Here is a 26,507-nt window from a genome sequence, read left to right as displayed (position 1 = left end):
TTTTGCAGCTTGAGTCATAGCTACAACAAGATGAGCTATAACAACATAGCCATCATTCTAAACTGATTTTTGTTTAGAACAATCTTTTATTTGTGTTTAAGATAGACTCCCATCAACATTTAGGAACTAATCAAATGAGTGAGATTGAGGTTGATTCACACCAAGTGCCCATTTCAAGAGCAATTTTACATAAAGATGCATAAGCCCATTGTACACTTCCCAAGCTCATCATTAGACCTTAGGAAGAGCTTCTCAACAAGAATCACGAAACCAATCCTGGATATGATAAAGATGTGCCTTTTCATATTCCAAACTACTCTAAGTCCATCTAGTTTCATAGTGTTCGATTTCTTCGTGACGATTCACCTTCACATCTTCCATATCATGCTCCTCTTCCACAACAACCACAAATTGTCAAATGCCAACACTGTGGTCGAGTTGGCCATGTGAAATATTATTGTTTTGATCTACCCATGTGAGAATTTTCATAAAAATACTCATCACACAAACAAATGATTCAGAAACAAGACTCATGTAAGAACCCACCATCACTTTGGATTGATTGTTTCTTGGCAATAGGCTTCAACATCCAAGAAGTTATTTTAGTCATACCACATAATTATTTCTCGAGTATTGACACGTCTTGTACTTGAGATTTATTCATCATCTCACCTTGTATCTCACAGGGGGGGATTTATGGTCATCTACAAGATTCAAAGATACATCAAGTGAGCTGAGCCACAGCCTAAAACAGCTTCCTGAGCCTAGACTCAGATTCATCCATACTTGGATTCAGAGTTGTAGCCAGATACAGAGCAATTCTTCATGACCATGCCCTCAGTTGGTGGCCTTCCTTAAACGACCATCGGTTGAGACCTCAATGGTCTCCCTTTTCCAAGAATTAGGGAGCACTTCCACTAGCATAAGGCTTCAATTTCTATCCAGATTTGGAATTGTTCTAGGAACTTCACATCCTAAAGATGAACCACCGTTGCTGGTTCGAAACATCGATAAAAAAGAAAACTAATGCGATGTATCCAGAAGATAATCTACATAACTTCATCAAATGTGTCAGGTTGAGGCCTCAATGATCTCCCTTTACACAAAATTAAGGATCACTTCGTCTAGCAGAAGAATTTAAATTATATCCATATTTGGAACTCTTCCAAGAACTTCACCAAGCATTCTAGTCTTAGTGGTCATCCTTAAGCCACCACTGGTTGAGACCTTGAGTTCTCCCATCTTATACCATCATTTCAATAGCATAGTCAACCAATTACAACTCTCTTTTTCCACTGATATATATTGTTGGACACCTAATCTGTTAAGGGTTATGGTGTGGAATATGAATAGTCATTGGAGTCCTAGAGATCACTTGGAATATGAAAACTAGGTTTCATAAGACATTATATAAATGTATATATTTATCCATTATTTTTGTGTATCTAACAATTTTTAACCTTATCATTACATTTATCCATATTTAACTCTAAATTATCATTATACAAATTTATATAGTTCACATCAAATTCATTTATTTAATAACAATAAAATTTTATTTATAATATTTAATATAGTCTTAATAAACTTCACATATATATCAAGTTTATTTATTTTAAGTTGAAAATAATTAATATTATTTTGTATTAATGGAGAAATGGTTACACAAGTTGTAACGTATCTCCTTAGTTTAGGATTTGTTCCTAGAGTTTAGGAGTTTGGTTGCAACTTCCTGATCTCTAGTAATGTACTTAATGATGTAATTGCTCATTTGATGTATGTAGAGTGTACGGAGAGAGTTCTCTTTGTTTGAGTGCAGTCTCCAGGTGCAGTACTCACCTGTGAGCTGTAACTCCTTCTTTTTCAATTCAAGTCTGATTTTTATCTTGGTATCAGAGCACAGAGTATGGATAGCCTTCAATTTTTTTTAGGATGCATCATTGATTACAGAACTATAGTGGCGGTGGAGTGTACAGAAGCATTCGTAGAATCAGGTGGACTGCAGTAACACCAGAAGACAGATCTCAGATGACTGATCATCTCTGAGCGGAAAATAGGGTTGGCGCGGTTTTGTTGTGAACAGTCGCGCCATTTTTTAGCAAAAGAAAGCGTTGGCGCTGTTTCTTAAGGAACAGTCGCACCATTTGGCACGGTTTTGAGAGCGATAGTCGCGCCAACGCGCTAGAAAGTTCTATTGGCACGAAAAATCAAGCATTAATCGTGCCAATTTCGTAAGGCATCGATTTTGCTTTCGGCGCGGGTATTTCGCAGTCAAGAAGCGCCAGCCTCTTTCTTTGTGGAAAATCTGCAATTTTTGCAGATCGGCCTTGCCCGGTGGTGGCACTTTGAAATTTCAGATCTGTTCGGTGGCAGCAGATCGGAGTTGCCCGGTGGTGGTGCATTGAAGTTCCTGATCTACTCGGTGGCAACAGATCGGAGTTGCCCGGTGGTGGCGCATTGGAGTTCCTGATCTACTTAGTGGCAGCAGATCAGATTTTCCCGGTGGTGGCGCATTGGAGTTCCTGATCTGTTCGGTGGTAGCAGATCAGATTCGCCCGGTGGTGGCGCATTGGAGTTCCTGATCTGTTCGGTGGCAGCAGATCGGACTTGCTCGGTGGTGGCGCATTGGAGTTCCTTATCTGTTCAGTGGTAGCAGATCGGATTTGCCCGATGGTGGTGCATTGGAATTCCTGATCTATTTGGTGGCGGCAGATCAGACTTGCCCGGTGGTGGCTCATTGAAGATTATTCATCAGAGGATCAGAAATTTTATCAGTTCAATATGAATAACAGTGATGAGTATTGTCTTAAGCCAGAAAAGACGTGGTCTATTATCAGGCCAATAGATTATTTGCTCAGGGAGCAGTGGCTGCTGTTTATTTTGATAGGAATCGCCATCGCATCGACTTTCTTTATCCTTCAGCCTGGTTTTTTAGCTTCTAATGTTAATGAAAATGGAAGGTTTGTGCCCGACAAACCTCATCGGGTTGTTTATGAGACTCATGTTTCTCGGTTTGCTTAGTATCATTCAGGTTCGATGGCGAATTTGGAGGCTAAAGTGCCCCTAGGTTTGAAGAGAAAGTCCCTGCGAGTTGTCGTGATGGGTGGAGCTGGCTTTGTTGGCAGTTATCTACTTGATAGGCTCATGGCAAGAGGCGACAGTGTTATTGTTGTCGACAATTTATTCACAGGAAGGAAGGAGAATGTTTTTCATCATTTTGGCAATTCGAGGTTTGAACGGATAAGGCATGATGTTGTGGAACCCTTATTGTTGGAGGTAGATCAAATCTACCATTTGGCTTGCCCCACTTCCCCTGTGCATTACAAACACAATCCTGTGAAGACTATCAAAACTAATGATGTGGGAATCTTGAACATATCCAGACTTTCCAAGCGTGTTGGGGCAAATGTTGAGGTTCAGATTGCTTGAATTTTCAGTACATACGGTTCGCGAATGTGCCGTGACGATGGTCGGGTTGTAAGTAATTTTGTTGCTCAGGCTTTGTGCAAGGAGCCTTTGATAGTCTATGGAAATGGGAATCAGACACGGTGTTTCCAGCTCGTTTATGATCTGGTTGAAGGCCTTATGCGACTTATGGAGGGTGAACATGTTGGTCCTTTCAATCTTGGGAATCCTGGGGAATTTACAATGTTAGAACTAGAACAGGTTGAAGAAGGAAAGGATGACTCTAACAGTGATTGGCACATTCCATTGCTAATGGAAGAAAATAGTGAGGAAGATGAAGAGAAGGAGCAGAAACAAGGAGAAGAAGTAACAGGAAATGTAATCAATAATGCAACCCCAGAAAAGGCTGAAATAGACAGATTTGAGGTAAGTCCCCTACCAAGGAGATCAAGTAGGAATACTCGATTACCTTCTAAATTGAAAGACTATGCATTAATGTCAAAGATTGTAAACATTGTAGAACCTGTAAATTATGAGGAAGCAAGTAAATCTGATGCATGGAGGGCTGCAATGTATGAGGAAATAGAATCAATAAACAGAAACCATACTTGCGATTTGGTTGAATTGCCTGAAGGTAAAATCCCCATAGGATGCAAATGGCTATATAAACCAAAAATAAATGCAGATGGGAGTATAGAGAAACTTAAAGCTAGACTGGTAGCAAAGGGTCACTCACAGCAAGAGGGAATAGATTTCGATGACACCTTTGCTTCTGTAGCCAAATTAAACATCATTAGAATGTTAATTTCCTTAGCAACAAAAGACAAACGGCAGCTACACTAGCTACATGTTAAGTATGCATTTCTGAATGGTGACTTGAAGGAAGAAATTTATTTAGTACAGCCTGAAGGTTTTGTGAAAAAGGGGTAGGAACATCTTGTGTGTAAATTGAAAAAGGTATTTTATGGTTTGAAATAGGCACCCAGGTTGTGGTATGAGAAAATTGACTCATTTTTTATACAGCATGGCTTTCATAGGAGCTTGAATGATCCACATCTGTATACCAAGTTTAATAAACAGAGGCAAATTATTTTGATTTCTTTGTATGTAGATGATATGATCATAACAGGGAATGCTAACAATCTGATCAAAGAAATTAGATGTCACAAGTGTATGACATGGAAAGACCTCGGAAACCTTCATTATTTCTTGGGATTGGAGGTATGGAAGGACTCTAGACAAATCTTTCTTACTCAAGGGAAGTATGCCAGAAGCTTGCTGGAAAGGCTCAGAATAGAGCAGTACATATCAGAAGCAGCACCATTACAACAAAACTTAAAGTTGAGCAGTGATGACGGTACTAAAGAGGTGGATGCAACCATGTACAGACAGCTAGTTGGCAGTTTGATATATTTGACTACAACTAGACCAGATTTGGCATACTCTGTTAGTGTGTTGAGCCAGTTCATGTCAAAACCACTCGAAAGTCACTAGGTCGTAGCAAAAAGTGTGTTGAGGTATATTAGTGGTACTAGTAATTATGGCATTTTGTACACTGACACTTCTGATGTTATTCTAGCAGGTTTTTCAAATTCCAATTGGGCAGGTAACTTGGATGATCGAAGATCTATCACAGGTTATGCATTCAACATTGGATCCGGGGTCATAGCATGGAGCAGCAAAAAGCAGAGCATTGTAGCTTTGTTTCATTGAGAGAAACTACTGTCAAAAGAGATATGTGTTGAATATTGTAAAACTTGTGATAACATGGCTGATATTTTTACTAAGCCTCTTGGGCATGTAAAGTTTGAATTGTTTAGAGGGATGCTAGGGGTTCAGGATAATCCTTTCTCCATTAAGGGGGGGAGTTGAAAAAAATTAATATTATTTTGTATTAATGGAGAAATGGTTACACAAGTTGTAACGTATCTCCTTAGTTTAGAATTTGTTCCTAGAGTTTAGGAGTTTGGTTGCAACTTCCTGATCTCTGGTAATGTACTTAATGATGTAATTGCTCATTTGATATATGTAGAGTGTACGGAGAGAGTTCTCTTTGTTTGAGTGCAGTCTCAAGGTGCAGTACTCACCTATGAGTTGTAACTCTTTCTTTTTCAATTCAAGTCTAATTTTTATCTATCTAATAACAATAAATTGTTATTTTTAATTTTTAATATCTGGTATAGTATTAGTAGATTTCTCACATATTTAAAACCCATGATGAAAAACTTCATCATCCAACCAAGTTCATAAGTTCATTTAATTTAATGAAAAAAATATATATTTTTCATATATCTATATATATATAATTATCGTTATTAAATAAACTTTATATATATATATATATATATATATAAAGTTTATTTAATTTAATAACGATAAAATATTATTTTTCTATTTTTAATCAAAATGTTATTTTTCTCATATATATCTATATCAAATTTATTTAATTTAATAACAATAAAATATTATTTTTTATTTTTAATCTCTCTTATAATCTTAGTAGATTTGACACATTTCAAATTCGTGATCAAAGATTTCATCATCTCCCTTACATCTTAAACTAATATATTATTTTGGTATTGGATAAGTATTTATGGAGTGACATTGTGTTTTGGTGAAATGTATAACATTTCAAGTAAATATTTCACTCATCATCAAGGGAAAGAGAATTTAATATTAGAATGAGAAGAGTGATTAAGGATAAATAAGGAAGGGTGAAAGTGAAATTTGAGGATAAAAGAAAATCTAAAGAGTGAATTAAAGAGTTAATAGAGAAGAAGAGTTAAGGACAAATTAGGGAGAATAAAATCATAGAAAAAATAAAATTATTAATATAAGATAAGATGAATATAGTGTAAATACTATTATTATACTTTTCTCCTTTCTAATTTTATTTGAATAAACAACACATTTAGGAGAAAAGTATTTTAGGAAATATATTTAGAATATGAAAATGTGAATAGAAAATTATTTCCATTTTTATAAATATGAATGTTGTAATGATTATTGGTTTAATTATACAATTATTTTCATTTTTTAAATGTAAATGTTATATGATTCTTTTGAAAGTATATTCCATTAATGTAGGTATATAGTAGAATTACAATAAGTCTTTTTGTAATATAATTGTATTACATATATAATTTTTAATGAAACTTTAAGTAAATATCTTTAAATAAATATATGGCATGAATTTATATTTAAAAAAAATCGAGATCTATAATATAACAATTTTTTACAATTTATTATTATTATTATATTAAATTTATTAAAATAATTATTATAATAATAATTTTTTAGAGAAAAAGTAATTAGTCATGGTAGTCAAAATCAAGTGTTATGTAGGATAGAATTTAAGATTAAAATCTCTCTAATTCACTTATATTTAAAAAAAAAAACATAAAAAAACATCTAAAATTTATAATAATAACTATCAAAATCGATCCCATTTCCTCTTTAGTCCAACCAAAAAAAATACACTAATAACACATTACACTTCTACCTTTTGAATTAAAGCATGTGAGAGCTCTCATGCCATTGCCAAGATAAATTGATATAGACCTGCTATGTCCCTTTAGTATCTTTAACTCGATAGGTACCTTTAGTATCTTTCATGCTCTATACATACATTTCCTTCTTGTTACGTACAATGTCATTTATCAATCATATTGTAGATAAGTGGAAAAGCAAGGGTTCCAGCCAGGGTGAGCAGGAAATGTATTAAGGTGCAAGCGGAAAAGGTTTCTGTGGTGGTGGTTGGAAAAGACGTGGGTTTCAAAGAAATATAGAAAAGCTTTTCTAGGCAGATTTTGTGGCAAGTTGGTCAACGAAGCTTTTGTGAAGCAGTGGCTAGTTCTCACTTGGGTTCCTGAGATTCGTTATTTTACCAAATTTAACGTAATGGTAAGAGGCTGGTTAGCTATGTTTTGGTTTAGCTCAAAGGACGACTCCTCGAAAATTATGGTCTAAGGGATGGAGTCCCTCTTCTCTAATTCTTCAGACACGGCTCCGACTTCCATACACCTCGTGTGAGCTATACCCCAGGACGTCCGATGGTTTTTTAATTTGTCCGAGGCCGCCATGTGTATTCCGTTTTGAAAAGGCGTAAAGGAACAAGCACGCACCTCAGCCGCCTACCACCACCATAAGCGCTTTCATTCCCTATCCAATCCTATCCCAGCCCTATTAAGCAGTTTATCATGGATTCCTTATCCAATCGATCAATTTCATTTCACGTTTTCAAGGCGAGGATTGACCATAATTTGCAGAGGAGCAACCAATTAGTCGGCCACGATTGCCTTGCTCTGAAGTTACCGTCAGCTTCTTAAGTTCACCATACTCTCCACCCATTACCCGACGACCTTCATAGCACCAATTCATTCTCTGCAACTCTATTTCTGAACGACTCTCGATCTCTCTGTTACAACAGCAACATGGATATGGGACAAGTTACCAGGAAATCCTTTCTTGTTTCACTTCTCATCTTTGTTACCGTTATCATGGCCACCTCAGTCGACGTAGGTGCAACAAACACATCAGTTACAAAAAGACATGCCCCCAGGCCGAGATCATTGTAAGAGAAACTGTTGCAAAATACATGTCGAGGGCCCCTTCTCTCGCAGCTCCTCCGCTGAGGATGCATTTTCACGATTGCTTTGTGAGGGTCAGTAATTTTTTGGTCTCCCCTCTCCTCCTCATTCTGTTTTAAGTGTTTTTGTATGATAAGCTAATGAATGTGGTCGCAGGGGTGTGATGCGTCAGTGTTATTGAATACAACGAACAGCAATCAACCTGCTAAGAGCGACGCTATCCCAAATCTGACTTTGAGAGGATTTCAAGTAATTGACGCTGCAAAGGCGGAACTTGAAAAACAATGCCCCGGTGTAGTCTCTTGTGCCGATATTCTTACAGTAGTTGCCAGAGATGCAGTTGATATGGTAAGTAATTGTTTGCTGTCGCTTCTATTTAAAATATTCCTGAAATCAAATTAATTCAGTTGTAATTCACTACATGATCAAGCCTTTAAATGTACTAACAACTTAATGGTTAAATAACTCATGGCAGCTCGGAGGTCCGCGGTGGAGTGTACCCACAGGACGGAGGGACGGTGTGGTATCGATTCTGAACGAGGCACTGAAAAACCTTCCTCCTTTTGCAAACTTGGAGCGGCTGAAGTCCTCATTTGTGAGCAAAGGTTTAAATGTGAAGGACCTGGTTGTGCTCTCTGGTGCACACACTATCGGTACTTCCCATTGCCCTGTTTTCAGTAACAGAATCTACAACTTCACTGCAAACGTAGACGTGGATCCATCGTTAGATAAATCATACGCCCAGCAGCTGAAAATAAAGTGTAAGCCTGGAGAGAATGGGACTAAAATATGGAGATGGACCCTGGAAGTTTGACAACATTCGACAACAATTACTACGTGAACTTGAAGAAGAGAAGAGGACTGTTTGGATCAGATGCTGCCCTCCCCACTGATCCAACTACAATGGCCCTACTAAATTCGGCAGCAATGGACTCAACGTCAAGTTGGTTTCTGTTTGAGTTTGGAAGATCGATGGAGAAGATGGGTAGGATTGGCGTTCTTACTGGAAATGAAGGGCAGATCAGACGCCAATCCGCTCTTGTTAATTGATGAAGAAGAGATCCGGGGTACCTAATACTCCATCCATGCAAACATAATTTGATTTGGGCGATGTTGCGTTAGTTATATATATATATATATATGTCATGCTGAAAAAAAAATATATATATATGTATGTGTGTGGTGGGGGGTAAAACAACACTGTAATAATTGTGAATGCTATGTAAGATGCCTGCATGCGTTAGCCAAAATCTTACCATAACTATTCTTTTCGTCCCAATTTAGCAACAGACAAAAGTTAAATTTCTTTCAGTTCAGTATTTTGAACATTTGGATCAAAAACTTTCTAAATTCTTTGAGACACTCTGAATTCTTTACTGAGGGCGTGATATATAGATAATTGTTATCCCACAATTGAAATAAAACAAAAGGTTGCTTCCAAATAATAGAGCACGTTTAACAATCATTTATCAAACTCCGTCGTTACAATTCCACCCTCACAAATATCTTGTGCGCATTAAACTTCTCACTTAATGAATGTTTAATACACTATTAAATTTGAGAGAGGAGGTCTTATGATATTTTAAAAGGAGGATAGTAACAGTTCTAAAATTTAAGTGATATCTATTAACTAACTAACAATTAAAACAAAAGCTTGCTCGCAAATGATAGAGCACGTTTAACAATCATTTATCAACCTCCGTCGTTACCATTCAACCATGATACCTTTTGCACATTAAACTTCTCACTGAATGAGTTTTTAATACACTTAATTAAATTTGAGAGAGGAGGTATTATGATTTTTTAAAACGAGGATAGGAAGAGCTGTAAAATTTAAATGATATCTATTAACTAATTAAAAGAGAGTGAGGTTACACGCCAGATAGCGTAGAGTAATTCGTTTGAGTAATCTGGATGATCAAGCCCATTTGTTTATTAATATGATACCAAAAGTATATGTAACAGTTCAGAAATTAGATATGTAAATAACTTAGGGTCCAGCAAGGGCCTAGATATTTTTCATTAAGGGTAAAAGAAAAACTGAAAACGTGAACTTCACCCAATAATGGTCAATTTACCAATTCCCTTAGATTTTTAAAAGATTAAAATAAAATAAAAATATTATATTTACATTTTAGTTTTTAAATGCAATATATATATAGAGAGAGTAATAAGACATATAATATTAGCTTTTTATCATGTGATCTATGTACTTAAAATTCTGATTAGATTAGAAGCCTTTTAAAAAAATACATTATATGTATATAATAATATGTAATAATAGTCTAAGTGGGTCTCTAATAGATGGTGATAGGGTGCTTTGTTAAGGCACTTTTTGATGTGAAGTCATTGGTTCAATTTTGATGTGGATGATATATGGGACATGATGAAGATATAGTCCTGCCATGCTTACAAAAAATTAATATATAATAATAATTTAGTTTTAAGCTTATTGTTAAGCTAATCATAAATAGGTATATGGAATTTTCTTTGTTCTTAGGACAAGGAATCTCCTTCTAAATTTGAACTTATAACTTTTACGATATATCAAATTTCTATGTTTATGAATCAAATTGATGTATAACACTTCTTTGTTTATGGGACAAATTAAAAAAATTATATAAAAAAAATATAATAATTTTTTTATTTTGTTGTAATATGTTTATTATATTATATATTTAATATAATTTTAAAATAATAATAAAAATATTGTCAATTTTTTAAAGTTGAATTCCATTCTTTCTTAATTAGTGTAGCAATGGATGCAATATCTATTATGAATTTGCTTCACTGTCATCTATTATATAAAGTTGATTTGATTAATAATGGTATTTTATTCTTATTATAATTAATTTTATTATTATTATTTTATATTATTTTAATTAGTTTACGGAAGATGGCTTTGCAGTTGAGCTATTTTGTGAAGGTTGGTGAGCATATAAGGTTTGAATAGGGTATCGATAAAACACTGCAGTGGAGGCCGCAGGCGGTGGAGGTGGTCATGGTGGGGTGAACGCACACCGTTAGACCTGTGGTTTGTGTTGCAGGTGAGGGCTCACACTTCTGGGAGACATTCTGCTATCAGCCATTTCGATGAATGATCCCCTTCAGGGCCCTTTTGTTGAGATGGACGAGGAATTAGTGGTTTTTTCCTCTGACTCCATAGAATCCATGTCGATTTGGACAGAGTATCCACCTTAGCAAGCCAGTATGAATCCATTAGTTAATGTTGGGGAAATGGTTGACAAGGTTTCTACTTATAACCATGCCCTAGAAGTTGGGGAGTTTTCATTTTCCACATTAGGGTTTAAGCCCATCGTGTCAGTACTCGATACTGTTGGTTCTCTCTGGACTCATTTTCCGAGTTATTTATGGCAGATTATCAACCACAACCGGTCCTCTCAATCACCTCACCATCGGAGATACATATTTGGGAGCAGGATCATCTTTCTAATTTGGCAACAAACCTAAGTGAATATTCTGCATATCAGACAAGGGTTGTCACGCCACCAATTCTTTTTTTATTAAATTGGCTGGGTGCGGCACCGCCTAAGTAATTAACATCTTTCATTGTTAGCTTACTTTCCAAACTACGCCTTGACATTCATCATTAAACATGAACAACATATTAATATGCAGAAACCATTAATATAACAACATCACAGAACAACAGCATGAACACATTCATATGCAAGAGAATTCTTTTATTATATATGAAGAATTTTTACAAGTGACTGGAGCTTGGTTCACCGGCGTTTTACCCAAGTCGGGCACCCACCCATGCAAGAGCGCACGGTGGTCTCACCACGACTTAACCAAAATACAATACATGAACTTTCTTTGTTGAACCGAGTGAGCTTTCCCGTGCACACTCCACCAACCAATACACAATCCAAAGTTCATACAACACTTCGGTGGGCAGGCGCCTTAGCGCGCCCTACACCCACGCCTCAATCGAACACAACTCTGTGCAAGAACTCGTGTAGGTTGCCTGGCAAGCGGGCGCATAGACCTGCGCCTTTGCCTAGACTCCTATCTCCCCTTCGCACCTTTGTCTTATGGTTGAATGCTTTTAATCGATGTCCAAAATGCCACGCTCCATCGCATGTTTATATGCCAACGTGTGGAGAGGTCGATCCCTTGGCCGACCCTCCATTTACTTCACCAACCGTGCGCCTACAAACGTTGTTGCGTCTTTGTGTGAATTGGCCCGCCCATGGCGCGGGACTGCCCACCAATATCGCCCATGTTTGCTTCATAGCCTTCAGTCGGCTTACAAGGTGAGCTCCTCCACTCGCCCTTATAAACTTTGAATTCCAATTCATCCACACAATGATATGTCACGCCTTTGGTCGCTCTCCGCGGTTATTTCATGACTTAGTCGATTTCGCCCGGTGGTGGAGTGCGCGCCTGGTTGCCTGTCAACCGCAGGGCGTTACATCCTCCCCCACTCGAAATCATTGTCACCCTCGACAATCTCGACTACCTCAGTATCTTCCGTTCATACTTCACAATCTTCTTCTTCCATCTCCAAAGCAAGTCCTTTGATTCCTAGCTTTCCTCCTCTGGTGCATTCTTCCATCTGAAAAGATACTCACGTTTCATGTGGCAACCAATCCCTGTAGTTATGTAGCTCAAAATCTTATCCAACTCCTGTTCTGGCTTGTCCACAATCCCGGCTGGTCCTGTCGGTGGTTCAGTGCTCTCTGGATGATCAACATCAAGTCTACATCTCTTCAACTAACTCATGTGAAAAACCGGATGCTTCATGTGGATATGGTGTGGAAGCTCCAGCTCGTAAGTGACTTCCCCCACTCTCTTCTTCACTCGGAATGGTCCCTCATACTTCCGTGTCAGTTTTCTCGTAGTCCCCTTGGCTGGCTGAAACTACTCCCCGGTAATCCTGAGAAACATTATATCTCCCACACTGAAGTGCGCATCCCGTCTTCCTCGATCAGCCCATTTCTTCATTCTCCTTGCAGCTTCATGCAAGCGCAACCATGCCAACTCCAAGGTCTCATCCCAAGCCTTCATGAACTTCTTCGCATGAGGACTCCTCAAAAAACCTCCTGTCACTATGGTATGCGGTGCAACCGGCATTTGTCCATTCACCAACTCAAATGGACTATACCCCATCGCAAAACTCTTTTGAATATTGTAGTTGAACTAAGCATTACCCAAGAGTTCAGGCCAATTCTTCTAATCAGTCGTCACGTAATGTCTCAAGTAATCCTCCAGCAATGCGTTGATCCTCTCGGTCTGCTCATGTGTCTGCGGATGGTAACTCGAACTCATCAACAACTCTGTCCTGACTAACTTGAACAATGTGGTCCAAAATCTGCTTGTAAAATGCGGATCTCTATCCGACACGATGCTTAATGGCATCCCCCAATACTTCACTATGTTCTTGAAGAACAACTCCGCAGTTCGCTCGACTCCACAAGGTATCTTTGTTGGAACAAAGACAACATACTTGGAAAAATGATCAACCACGACCATTATCCCATTATACCCCTGAACCTATGGCAACTGAGTGATGAAGTCCATCGAGAGACTCATCCATGGTCTCTCTAGAATCGGTAAAGGCTGCAACAGACCTCCTTGCCTCTGAGTATCCGATTTGTCCTGCTGACAAATGATGCACGTATGTAAATACTCCTCTACATCCTCCCACATCTTCTCCCAAAAGAATCCTCTCTCCAACAATGCCAAAGAACGACGTATCCCTGGGTGGCCAGCCCATGGCGAGTCGTGGCATTCCTTCAAAAGGTGCCTCCTGAGCCCAGATGACTTTGGAGCATAGAGCCGGTTTCCAAAGAATAAGAACCCGTCCCATAGAAAGAACTTTCGTGTCTTCCCCTCCTTTATCTGCTTCACTATATTCTGTGCCAAAGTATTGGTTTCAACACTTTCCTTGATCTTATTCTACATCTCTTCTGACATCTGAATTCGACTCCTACTCCTTTCTGTCCGGTCTTCTTCCTTCAATGCCGCAAGTTGTCCCTTCTTGCTAAGGGCATTTGCTACTGCATTGTGCCTTCCCAGTCTATACTCGATTGTCATGTCGAACTCTGCCAAGAAGTCTTGCCAACGAGCTTGCTTCGCAGAAAGCTTCAGTTGTGATGCAAAATAACTTGCTGCAATGTTGTTTGTCTTGACAACAAACGGCTTCCCAATCAGGTAATGCCTCCACACATGAAGACAATGAATGATTGTAGTCATCTCCTTCTCATGAACCGGATACCTTTTTTCTCTATCCTTCAACTTCCAACTCTCATACGCCACTGGATGCCCATCCTGCATAAGAACCCCTCCTATGGAAAAATCCGAAGCATCAGTGTGTACCTCAAATGGTGTCTCGAAGTCAGGCAACTTCAGTATCGGTGCTGTAACCATCCTCTTCTTCAAGTCATCAAATGCCTTCTAACATTTATCCGTCCAACTCCACCTCTTGTCTTTCTTCAATAGGTCTGTCAGTGATGATTTTACCTTGGAGTACCCCTCTACAAACTTCCGTTGGTAGTTGGTCATGCCCAAGAACACCCTCATCTCATGGGCATTCTTTGGTTCAACCTAGTCCTCAATGGCCTTCACTCTGCTCGGCTCCATCCGTATGTACCCTTGACCAACAATATGCCCAAGGAACAGAATCTCGATCTGAGCGAACACACACTTAGACTTCTTCAAGTACAACTGATTTGCCCTTAGTGCCTCGAACACCATTGCCAAGTGCTTCTTATGATCCTCCATGTTGTCACTGTACACCACTATATCGTCCAAGTACACTACTACGAATGAATCCAAGTATGGTTGTAGGACATCATTCATCAAATCATCAAGAAATCATGTCCAAGTATCATATCAAAGTTGTTCATCTCCATCATTGTGAAGTCCAACTGACCCTTCCAGTCTTTTATCTGCACAGGCACTTTGTGTTCCAAACTTGCCACTTTAGCTCTAGAGTTTACTGCCTTGACTTCCACATTCGAGGGGAAGATTATCAGTCCCACCTATTTTGCCAACCATGTCATCATGAAGTTATGAGTGGCTCTCGTGTCCACCAGAGCTTGAATGGTCTTGCCATGCACCATCAAGTCCACGAAACCCAGACTGTTAATCCATGATTTCTCCATAACGTTTCCCTACATACATGTCTGTTCTCTGTGTTCATCAAGCAATGACTTCACCACCTGTGAACCTGCTCTGATACCACCTGTCACGCCCCCAATTCCTTTTTCGTTAAATTGGTCGGGTGTGGCACCGCCTAAGTAATTAACATCTTTCATTGTTAGCTTACTTTGCAAACTACGCCTTAACATTCATCATTAAACATGAACAACATATTAATTTGCAAAAACCATTAATATAACAACATCATAGAATAGCATCATGAACACATTCATATGCAAGAGAATTCTTTTGTTATATATGAAGAATTTTTACAAGTGACCGGGAGCTTGGCCCCACCAACGTTTACCCAAGTCGGGCGCCCACCCGTGCAAGAGCGCACGGTGGTCTCACCATGACTTAACCAAAATACAATACATGAACTTTCTTTGCTGAACCGAGCAAGCATGCTCGTGCTCACTCCACCAACCAATACACAATCCAAAGTTCATACAATGCTTCGACGGGCGGGCGCCTTAGCGCGCCCTCCACCTGCGCCTCAAACGAATACAACTCCGTGCAAGAACTTGTGTAGGCTGCTCGGCAAGCGGGCGCATAGACCTGTGCCTTTGCCGCGGCTCCTATCTCCCCTTCGCACCCTTGCCTTGTGGTTGAATGCTTTTGATCGATGTCCAAAATGCCACGCTCCATCGCATGTTTATACGCCAACATGTGGAGAGGTCGAGTCCTTGGCCAACCCTCCATTTACTCCACCAATGTTGGGTCCCTATAATACTAGTGATTACCCCATTACTATTGTAGTTATACCCCTTATTTATATTGTTGTGCCCCTATTACCCCCATATTATTATTTCTGTGCCCCATAGAATCCCTCTATTGTTATTTTTGTGGCTTTATATTATTATTGTTAGGTCGGTTGGATTATATTGTGACTCCTTAGACTCCTATATATAGAAAGGAGGTTTTGTCATTTGTATCATCCAAGAATTGTTCATTTATGTAATGTAAAGGAGGTTTCCCCCTCGAAGAGGCTGAATTCTAAGGCGTGGATCTCTCTTTTCTTTCTTTTTGTGAGCTGGTTTCATAACATTTGGTATCAGAGCTTTGGATTCTAGGGTTTCTCTGCTCCAAACAGGTCATCGTGGCATGTTCGCTATAACTTTTTTTCTGTGACGTTTCAGAAGTCGCAACAAAAACCCATTTGAGAAGAATTGACACTGAACCTTGGGTCCGAATTTCAAAGATTTTTGCGCGATATTTTCAGAGATATGATCTGAGGAAGTTGACCTTTTTGCAGACTCCTGAATTACATTCAAAACAGGTGACCTGGGGAAAATCGTCATAACTCTCGCTCTGAGGATCGGATTGAAATTTCGTAAAAAGGTACAGAAAGAGGGCAGACTTTAGTTTCTTGTGTGTGTGTTTCAGATTCAAAGGTTGAAACAGTGATTCGTGGCACGTCATACAAGTTCGCTCTACTGAACCAGTCTAAAAGAAAGTCACTGTGGGAGATTTCACATAACTCTCCCTTGGAGAATCCAATTTGGCTCAGACTTGTGGCATTGGAAATAGGACACAGAAGGCTACTAGAGGTAGCAATTTCAGAATTGGATGATCTGAAATTACAGAGATACATCAGATTCAATATCAGGCTTCTATAAAGTGAAAAAAGGTGTGTATTTTTTTTTTTAAATTTTTGTGTATGCTTGGTTTAACGGAATTCAAAGGGCATAATAAAGCATTATTATCGGTAACTAATGCCCCGAGGGAAGAAAATGCAAACACCTAGTAAGGAACCTGAAAGCTCTAGCATGACTCATGAAGAAGAGGAAGAAATGCTACATGATATTTCAAAATTACAAGAACAAGTGCAACAAATGTCACGCTCCCAAAAGCTAACAGAAGCTAAGATAAGTGGCGTGGAATCTAAGATAAATGGCGTGGAATCTAAGATGAAGGGCATGGAAGCTAAGATGGAGGATTCGATAGAAGAATTGAAGAAGTTGCTACAAGAAAGGGTCACTAATGGTGAAAAGGTAGTAAAGGAAACTCATGATGAGAATAAAAGAAATGTTAATCATGATTCCGTAGACGCTAATGTTGGATCGAAGAATCACCATATTCCAAAAATCGATATGAGGAAGTTTGATGACAAGGATCCCGCCACATGGATATTACAGATGGAGCAATTCTTCGATCTCAATAATGTGCAAAACACACAAAAGGTACGTATGGCAACTTTATATTTGGAACCAAATCAGTTTGTATGGTATCAATGGCTTTGTTCTCGTAAATAATTTATCACTTGGGCAATTTTTACGGAAGAATTGATAGCACATTATGAGGATACAAAAAGCAACACTTTTTTTAGCCAATTGATAAGTCTCAAACAAAAGGGTTCAATAATGGAGCATATTGAGGAGTTCCAAAAATTGAACATAAGGGTAAAAGATATTCCAGAGGAGCATAGGATTGATGTGTTCATAGGGTCTTTAAAGGATAATATCCAACATGATGTGCGCCTTTGGGAACCTGATTCATTAGAGAAGGCATTCACGTTAGCAAGAAAAATGGAAAGCAAAATTATGGCAACTAGGAAGCATACCATTCACAACTATAAAGACGGAAGTGTTGTTGCCCATAGTCTTCCACAACCTACAAGGTTGACACCACAACAATTGGAAGAAAAAAGAGCAAAAGGGCTTTGTTACAATTGTGATAGCAAATACACAAAAGGTCATAAGTGTGCTGAGAAGAAATTATTCTACATAGATTGTGAAGAGGAAGAAGAAAAGGAGCAAGAAAGGTCAAAAGAAGAGGATATATTCCAGGAACAAAGCCTAGATTAAGAACAAATAAATCCGACCATATCTTGTAATGCATTGGCGGGAATTACCACTCCTCAAACCATCAAGATAGAAGGACAAATCAAGAAGAAAAAGGTAATAGTGTTGATTGATTCAGGAAGCACCCACAATTTTATTGATTGTAGGGTAGCAAAAGAATTGAATTGCTTCCTATATCCAGCACCAGAGTGTCAAGTGATGATTGCAAATGGAGGAACAATAAATTGTTCTGGAAACTGCCATAATATCAAGCTATCCATGGGAGAATATGTATTGACTAGCCCAATGCTTTCCATTCCAATGGGAGGTGCTGATGTTGTACTAGGAGTCCAATGGCTACAATCCTTGGGTACAATAGCTTTTAATTTTCAAGAACTTTTCATGAAATTTTCTGTGGAAGGAAAGGAAGTTGAATTAAGGGGTATTGCAGGGAAACCAGGAAAGATAATCAGCTCTAATGGCATGACAAAGCTTCTAGAAAAGGAGCAAAGAGGTGTAATTGCACAATTATGTTCGCTAGATGTTTCCACATTGGAATCATCTATTTCTCCAGATCTCCAAAAAGTCCTAGACAATCATTCCAAGGTATTTGAGACTCCCAAAGGTCTCCCACCTATGCGTGATCATGATCATGCTATTCATCTGATTCCAGGAAGTGTTCCTCCAAACATCAGGCCGTACAGATATCCATATGTCCAAAAAATTGAAATTGAACGTATGGTTGCAGAAATGCTAGAGGCTGGTATAATTCAACCAAGTCAAAGTTCTTTCTCAGCTCCAGTAGTATTGGTGCACAAGAAGGATGGATCATGGCACATGTGTCCAGATTATAGGGAGCTCAACAAGCTCACTATTAAAGATAAGTTCCCCATTCCTGTCATTGATGAATTACTGGATGAATTGCATGGATCAATTTACTTCACCAAGTTGGATCTTCGTTCGGGATATCATCAAATCAGAATGAAGATTGAAGACATTCCGAAAACGGCATTTAGAACTCATGAGGGTCATTATGAATTTTTGGTCATGCCTTTTGGCCTTACCAATGCACCTTCAACATTTCAAGGTTTGATGAATTCAATTTTCAAACCATTCCTTAGAAAATTTGTGTTGGTATTTTTTGATGATATACTAATCTACAGCAAGTCTTGGAAGGATCATGTTGAACATGTTGACAAGGTGCTACAACTATTGGAGGAGAAACAATTATATGCAAAAAGATCCAAATGTTTCTTTGGAGTCCAGGAGGTGGAATATTTGGGTCATATTGTATCTCATGAAGGAGTTAAGGTAGACCCTAGCAAAATTAAAGCCATTAAGGAATGGAAAATCCCCACATCCATAAGGCATTTGCGAGGATTTCTTGGGTTGACAGGGTATTATCGCAAGTTCGTTAAGAATTATGGGAGAATAGCAGCACCTCTAACAACATTATTGAAGAAAGATTCATTTTCATGGACTCCGGAAGCAACAAAGGCCTTTAAACATCTTAAAGAGGCAATGTGCCAAGCGCCGGTCTTAGCTACACCGGACTTCACAAAAACCTTTATTGTGGAATGTGATGCTTCGGGAAATGGAATTGGTGCTGTTCTAATGCAAGATGAAAGACCCATCGCTTTTGAAAGTCGTCCAATCAAGGGAAAGTTTTTAAACAAAGCTATTTATGAGAAGGAAATGTTGGCAATACTCCACGCACTTAAGAAATGGAGACCCTACCTAATGGGAAGACACTTCAAGGTTAAAACGGATCATGATAGCCTTAAATACTTTTTAGAACAAAGATTATCCTCTGAAGAGCAACAAAAGTGGGTCACAAAGATGTTGGGTTACGACTTTGAAATCATCTACAAAAAAGGGAAGAAAAATTTGGTGGCAGATGCACTCTCAAGAAAGGATGAGGATATGGAAGCATTGATGTGTGCCATTTCTATTATCCAACCAGATTGGATAAACGAAGCAAAGGAGGAATGGAAGAATGACGAAGAAGTGTGGGCACTTATTCGAAAGCTACAACAAGATTCCAGTACTTCTGATACATTTAGCTGGCAAAATGATTCATTATGGTACAAAGATCGCTTATACCTCTGTAAGAATTCCCAGCTAAAACAAAAGATTCTTATGGAATTACACACTTCTCCCTTAGGAGGGCACTCAGGATTTTTAAAAACTTACCACAGGGTTAAGAAGGAATTTTTTTGGGATGGCCTTAAATCAGATATTCAAAAGTTTGTGGCGGAATGTTTGGTTTGCCAACAAAATAAAGTTGAAACAATTAAGACACCAGGTCTATTACAACCTTTATCCATTCCAAGCCAACGTTGGGAGGAGGTTTCAATGGATTTTATCACAGGTTTACCCAAGTCTGAGGGAAAGAGTGTCATCATGGTGGTAGTTGACAGACTTACCAAGTATGCACACTTTTGTGCATTATCACATCCATTTAAAGCCAGTACAGTTTCTACTGCATTTATGGAAACAGTTCAAAAGCTACATGGAAACCCAAAGATTATTGTAAGTGATAGAGATCCCATTTTCACGGGAAATTTTTGGACATAATTATTTTATTGTCTTGGTACTCAGTTAGCTCACAGCTCATCTTATCATCCTCAATCTGATGGGCAAACTGAGATAGTAAACAAATGTTTGGAAGGATATCTTCGTTGCTTTGTATCTGATAAACAGACACAATGGGTCAAATGGTTGCCTCTGGCTGAATGGTGGTATAACACTTCGTTCCATACAGCAACAAAAATGACCCCATTTATGGCACTTTATGGGTATCAACTACCATCCATCACATCATATTTAAGAGAAAATTCTAAGGTTCAGGCAGTGGAACATCACATCGAACATCAACAACAAGTCCTCCAACTCTTAAAGGATAACCTCGTGTTGGCACAAAATAGAATGAAACAACAGGCAGATCAACATCACAGTGAAAGAAGTTTTGATGTAGGTGATTGGGTATTCCTACGGCTGCAACCATATAAGCAAATGTCCCTAAAGCAAGCTAAGAAGGATAATAAATTATCACCAAAGTATTATGGTCCGTACAAGGTGTTGCAAAAGATTGGTACTATGGCATACAAATTGGAGCTTCCTGCAGCTTCTCGATTGCACCCAGTTTTCCATGTTTCATGTTTAAAGAAGGTTATAGGCGACAAGCTCCCAGTTCAAACAATATTGCCAGAACTTGACGAGGAAGGAAAAATTATATTGGAACCGGAAGCAGTCACAGAAACAAGAACTCGACAGCTACGAAATCGATCAATTTCAGAGTATCTTATCAAGTGGAAGAACTTATCCGCTGAAGATTCCACATGGGAGGATGAGAATTTTATGCAGAAGTATCCAGAACTACTCAAGCGTTGAGGACAACACTTTTTTTTGAAGGAGAGGGGCATATTGGGTCCCTATAATACTAGTGATTACCCCATTACTATTGTAGTTATACCCCTTATTTATATTGTTGTGCCCCTATTACCCCCATATTATTATTTCTGTGCCCCATAGAATCCCCCTATTTTTATTTTTGTGGCTTTATATTATTATTGTTAGGTCGGCTGGATTATATTGTGACTCCTTAGACTCCTATATATAGAAAGGAGGTTTTGTCATTTGTATCATCCAAGAATTGTTCATTTATGTAATGTAAAGGAGGTTGCCCCCTCGAAGAGGCTGAATTCTAAGGCGTGGATCTCTCTTTTCTATCTTTTTGTGAGCTAGTTTCATAACAACCAACCACGCACCTACAAATGTTGTTGCATCTTTGTGTTAGTCGGCCCACCCATGGTGCGGTACCGCCCACCAATATTGCCCATGTTTGCTTCACACCCTTCGGTCGGCTTGCAAGGTGAGCTCCTCCACTCGCCCTTATAAACTTCAAATGCCAATTCGTCCACACAATGATATGTCACGCCTTTGGTCACTCTTCACAGTTATTTCATGACTTAGTCGATTTCGCCCGGTGGTGGAGTGCACACCCAGTTGCCTGTCAACCGCAGGGCATTACAAGGGTGGTCAGGGTAAGTGAACATATAGTCATCTCATAAGCTTTTCGATCGGAGGCGATAGGGAAACTGAGGAAAGACGAGGCGGAGTGTATTGCTCAGGGGGTCAGGCCTCCCCACTCGGTGAAGAACTCTTGATTCTTTGAAGGAGCACCAAGTATAATTTTGGAAGTCGAGCAAGATGGAATTAAGGTTTTAGAGGAAGATGATAGTCTAACTCATGGATTAGGGCATTGAGAGGAGGGTTCTTAGAAGAAACCCAGTAGAAAATCTAAAAGTACCAAGGTTAGAGAGTGGGGACGACTGTTGGTATTTGGCAAAGGTATAAAAATGGCTCAGGTATTGGACACACCAGGCATTCTCCCGGTTGGCAGGGTCAGGGGACAAAATTATATCACGACACGACTCAGAAAATGGGTTGTGGAGATTTGGGGCCAAACACTCGATCATTTGCCTATTATCATGATTATGACAAGGGGCAGTTTCGCTCTGAGTTTCACTCATATAGAACAAGCCAATTTGGTTCTATCGAAATTCTGGCATATTGAGATGGTGCCAGTTATGTTGAAGCGGTTGTTGTTTCTTTTCAACCTTGATAAGGAAAATATGGGTGCAGGACCAATTTGGTGTGATTCTAAGACTCCCTCTCCATTATTGGTCAGAGGATGTGTTTCGATGTATCAAAGATGATTTGGGAGTCTACTTGGACCATGATAAATCATTCGTTAGGACTACGAAGATGGAATTTCCATGTATTCTTGTTCATTTGGACACAAGAGATGGGTTGTTGGAAAATCCGAGGCTCTAGTATCGTGGACAAACCAGGCTGCAGATTTTGGATTACAAAGGGGTTTCATTCACATGCAGAAGGTGCCATGAGGTTGGCCATCTATTCAAAGAGTGCCTGATGAGTTCTAAGGAAAATAGAGATGGGAACTTGGTGGTTGGGAAGGCAGGGTTGGAGGCAGAGGCAGGCGGGATCATGGATGATGCCCCAAACACACAAAAAAGAACACATTCGCTAAAAAGGGACAGCATAAAAGGTTCACAGAAGCCAGCAGATTGACCTCCTTTAGCAAGGGTTATACACTCACACTCTTCTGGATCCGGTCCTCTTCTAGGTATTGAACTCTCTCTCCCTTCCTTGGATATACATTGTCATAATTTACTTTCGAAACATTCCAATACATCTTTGTCATTGCTTGGGGCAGAATTATCTATATGTGATATGAACACAATTACTTGTCCCTTGGTAGTGACCCTTGTTTGTTTTCTGTCTCCCTCGCCGACCACTCTAGCTGGGCCTTCTTTACTGGTAAACGATTGTGATCTTGCCTCATCTGATAGTAACATTATCCATAGGAACTATATGCATTCCTTATCCCTTACCAAGACCTCCTAGGTGTCAAGATGTGGCATTGGAATAGCCTCCCCCCCAATGGTCCCTAGTCATTAAGGGGTAGACACTCGAATATCTCTAAAGCCATTCACAAGGTTGGGTGGAAGTGGCACCTGCTAGAAAAATTCCTATTGATCGGGTTCTTAGAGCAAAGATAAATCCTTTTTCAATTCCTAGATGAAGTGGTTATCATTTAATTGCAGGGGTCTCGCTAGCCAAAAAAAAAACCTAGCCCTGAGGAGGTTGTTTTAACTAGAAAAGTTAGATGTCATTTTCCTATAGGAGACCCTTGGATGGTGAAAACATTACTAACTAGTTGAATACCCTTGTCCCTGGATGGAATTTTCATGCATTGGATGCCGGGGGTAGCTCATGTGGATGTGTGACTGGTATCAATAATAGAACAATGATAATAGAAAATGTTTGGGGGTGGAAAGGGGTCTTATCTGCATATGTCTTCTTAGAAGAATTAGGAATTATCTTTAGGAAAGTAGATATACACGGCCCCTATCACAATAGGGTGGAATTCTAGGAGGATTTAATGGGAGTGTCTATTATGATGAGTGGAAATATTATTATGGAAGGAGATCTAAACTTCTCAATAGGTCATGCCAAATAGTGGGGAAGCCATGCACATGTAGACTCTCTCATTGATTTCTTTGAGAAACTCTTGGACCATTCCAATTTCCTCAACATTTAAGTTGCCTGAGTTAAGCCTACCTGGAGAAATAGAAGGATGGTTAATTCTATGTTTTCCAGAAGACTGGATTGATTCCTCATTAAGGCACCTTTACTGGAGAAGATAGACCGGATCAGGAAATGGGTAGGCTCATGAGGTATTTTAGATAATTCTCCAATTTTCCTAGAAATTGTGGGATCATCTCCCTAGCCAAAGGCACCATTCAATTCAATTCTTCCTAGTTAAGAGAGGAGGAATTTCATCGTATAGTAAAAGACACATGGATCGCTTGCAATCAAGTAAGAGATATGTCTCCAATGGAAGTCATAACTAGTTATTTGACTAGACTTAAAAAAGATTGATAAAATGTACCAGGGCAAACAAAAAAAGAGATGAAGCAAATCTTCATGAGATTGAATCTGAACTGGCCAAACTTGAGGATTCAGGAAAGAATGGATTTATATCCATGGAGACCAAGCTCCACCTTTTGCGGCTTGAAGGAGAAAGACTTAGAATAGTAAGACAAAAGGAATAATCCAAGAGACATAAGAGAAGAGCCATATGGCTTCAAGTTAGTTATGATAGCACAAAATTATTTTAGCAATGTGCCAGAGGAAGGAAGGCCATACACATGATTTGGTCGCTTAATGATGATGGGTATTATGAGGCACAATCCTTTAACAAGTTTGTTGATATGGGCATATGATATTTGGGCCAACTGTTTAGTTCCCCTCGTGAAGCATCAATAGCTAAGATATTTAGGGTGGCTAGACACTTTCCTCGATTTGTGGATGAAGATGAGGTTGAGAAGAATAAACCAGTTACTATGGGGGAGTTGGAGAGAGTGTTGAAATGGGTTAAGAAGGATAAGAGTCTGGGTCCAGATGGATGGCCTGTCGAACTTTATCTGACTTTGTTTGAACTAATAGGACAGAATCTCCTTACGGTTATAGAATACTATAGGATCAATGGAAAAATGTATAAAGCCTTCAACTAAACTTTCATTGCCCTGATTCCCATAAATGATAAGCCACTTTTATTTGATGATTTTAGGCACATTTCCTTGTGAAACTGTATATACAAGATTATCTCCAAAATCATTGCTAATCGCATTAATCCCATCTTATGGCAGCACATCTGAAATGATCAATTTTCCTTCCTAAACCATCGGCAGATCCATGAAGCCATTGGCACCGCCTAGGAGGGATTGCACTCTATAAAAGTATAGAATCTGAAAAGCATTATTCTCAAGATCGATCTATCTAAAGCCTTCAACAGATCTAGTTGGATATATATCCGACTCATTCTGAGACATATAGGTTTCCCTAATACCTTTATTAACTAGGTTATGTGTTGTATCTCCTTCGTCTCTTATAACATTCTTATTAATGGTTCAGCATCCAATTTCTTTCATGCTGAGAGAGGCCTTAGATAGGGGTGTCCATTATCACCTTTTCTCTTTCTCTTAATTATGGAAGGTCTGAGTAGACTTATATCAGAAGCTAAAATTTGAGGGAGCCTCCATGGGGTTAAATTGACCAACTCCACTACCTTGTCTCATCTTATTTTTGTTGACAATGTTCTCATATTTCTTGATGGATCCATCCATGACTCTTCAAGTTTTAAACATATCTTATCCATATTTTGCAAGGCTACGAGCATGGAATCCAATCATAACAAATCCGCCATTTTGTTGGAAAATTGTACACAACATGAGAGTGTATATTTACATCAAAGATTTCCTTATGGGAAAATGGCTTTGGAAGGACTTAAATATTTTGGATTTAGGCTCAAAACCATATTTACCTCATATCATATTGGATATGGTTGGTGGCCAATATCGAAGCTAGAATTAACATTTGGCACCATCTATGGTTATCCAAGGTAGGGAGTTTGGTGCTTATTAAGTCAGTACTTGAGGCCATTCTAGTTTATTGGATGGTGTTAGCTTCGATTCCCAAAGGAATCAACAAAATATAAGATATTCGTTGCAGATTCTTATGGAGAGGGAACAAGGAGGGCAAGGCCTTTGCATGGGTTAGGTGGGATTAGATTGCGAGACCTAAGAATTTGGGTGGATGGGGGATGAAAGATCTCGGTTTATTTTCTAAAGCACCCACATCCAAAATTGGATGGCAATTACTGACTACTAGTAGCTTATGGAAGGATGTTGTGTACTATAAATACATATACCCCCTCTCGATTCTAGAAAGGATCTGTCACCCTATAAGAAGCAAGTCAGACATATCTACCATCTAGAAGGATGTTATTCACTCCAATTTCGTCATTAAACATGGACTGGTTTGATGCATAGGGTCAGGTGAGAGTGTCTGAATTGGTAAGGATGCATGGTATGGTTGTGGGAATGCCCATATACTCCCCCAAAGTTTTACATGTTTCCTAGAATCTGTTGGCATCACATACCTATCACAAGTTATAGACCCAAAAAAT

At 39.0% G+C, this 26,507-nt stretch overlaps 1 pseudogene; it reads left to right on the top strand.

Annotated features, from left to right (window-relative positions):
- The first annotated feature begins 3,036 nt into the window (after window positions 1-3,036).
- On the top strand, window positions 3,037-9,044 carry LOC149141701 (peroxidase 3-like; annotated as a pseudogene).
- Window positions 9,045-26,507: the final 17,463 nt, after the last annotated feature.

The sequence above is a fragment of the Pinus tabuliformis genome, chromosome X (genome assembly GCF_031772625.1).
Source record: "Pinus tabuliformis cultivar Carrire ecotype Pingquan chromosome X, CPIR1, whole genome shotgun sequence".
Classification (NCBI taxonomy): Eukaryota; Viridiplantae; Streptophyta; class Pinopsida; order Pinales; family Pinaceae; genus Pinus; species Pinus tabuliformis.
The sequence above is the reverse complement of the archived record's forward strand: the minus strand, read 5'-3'. Positions and strand labels throughout refer to the sequence as shown.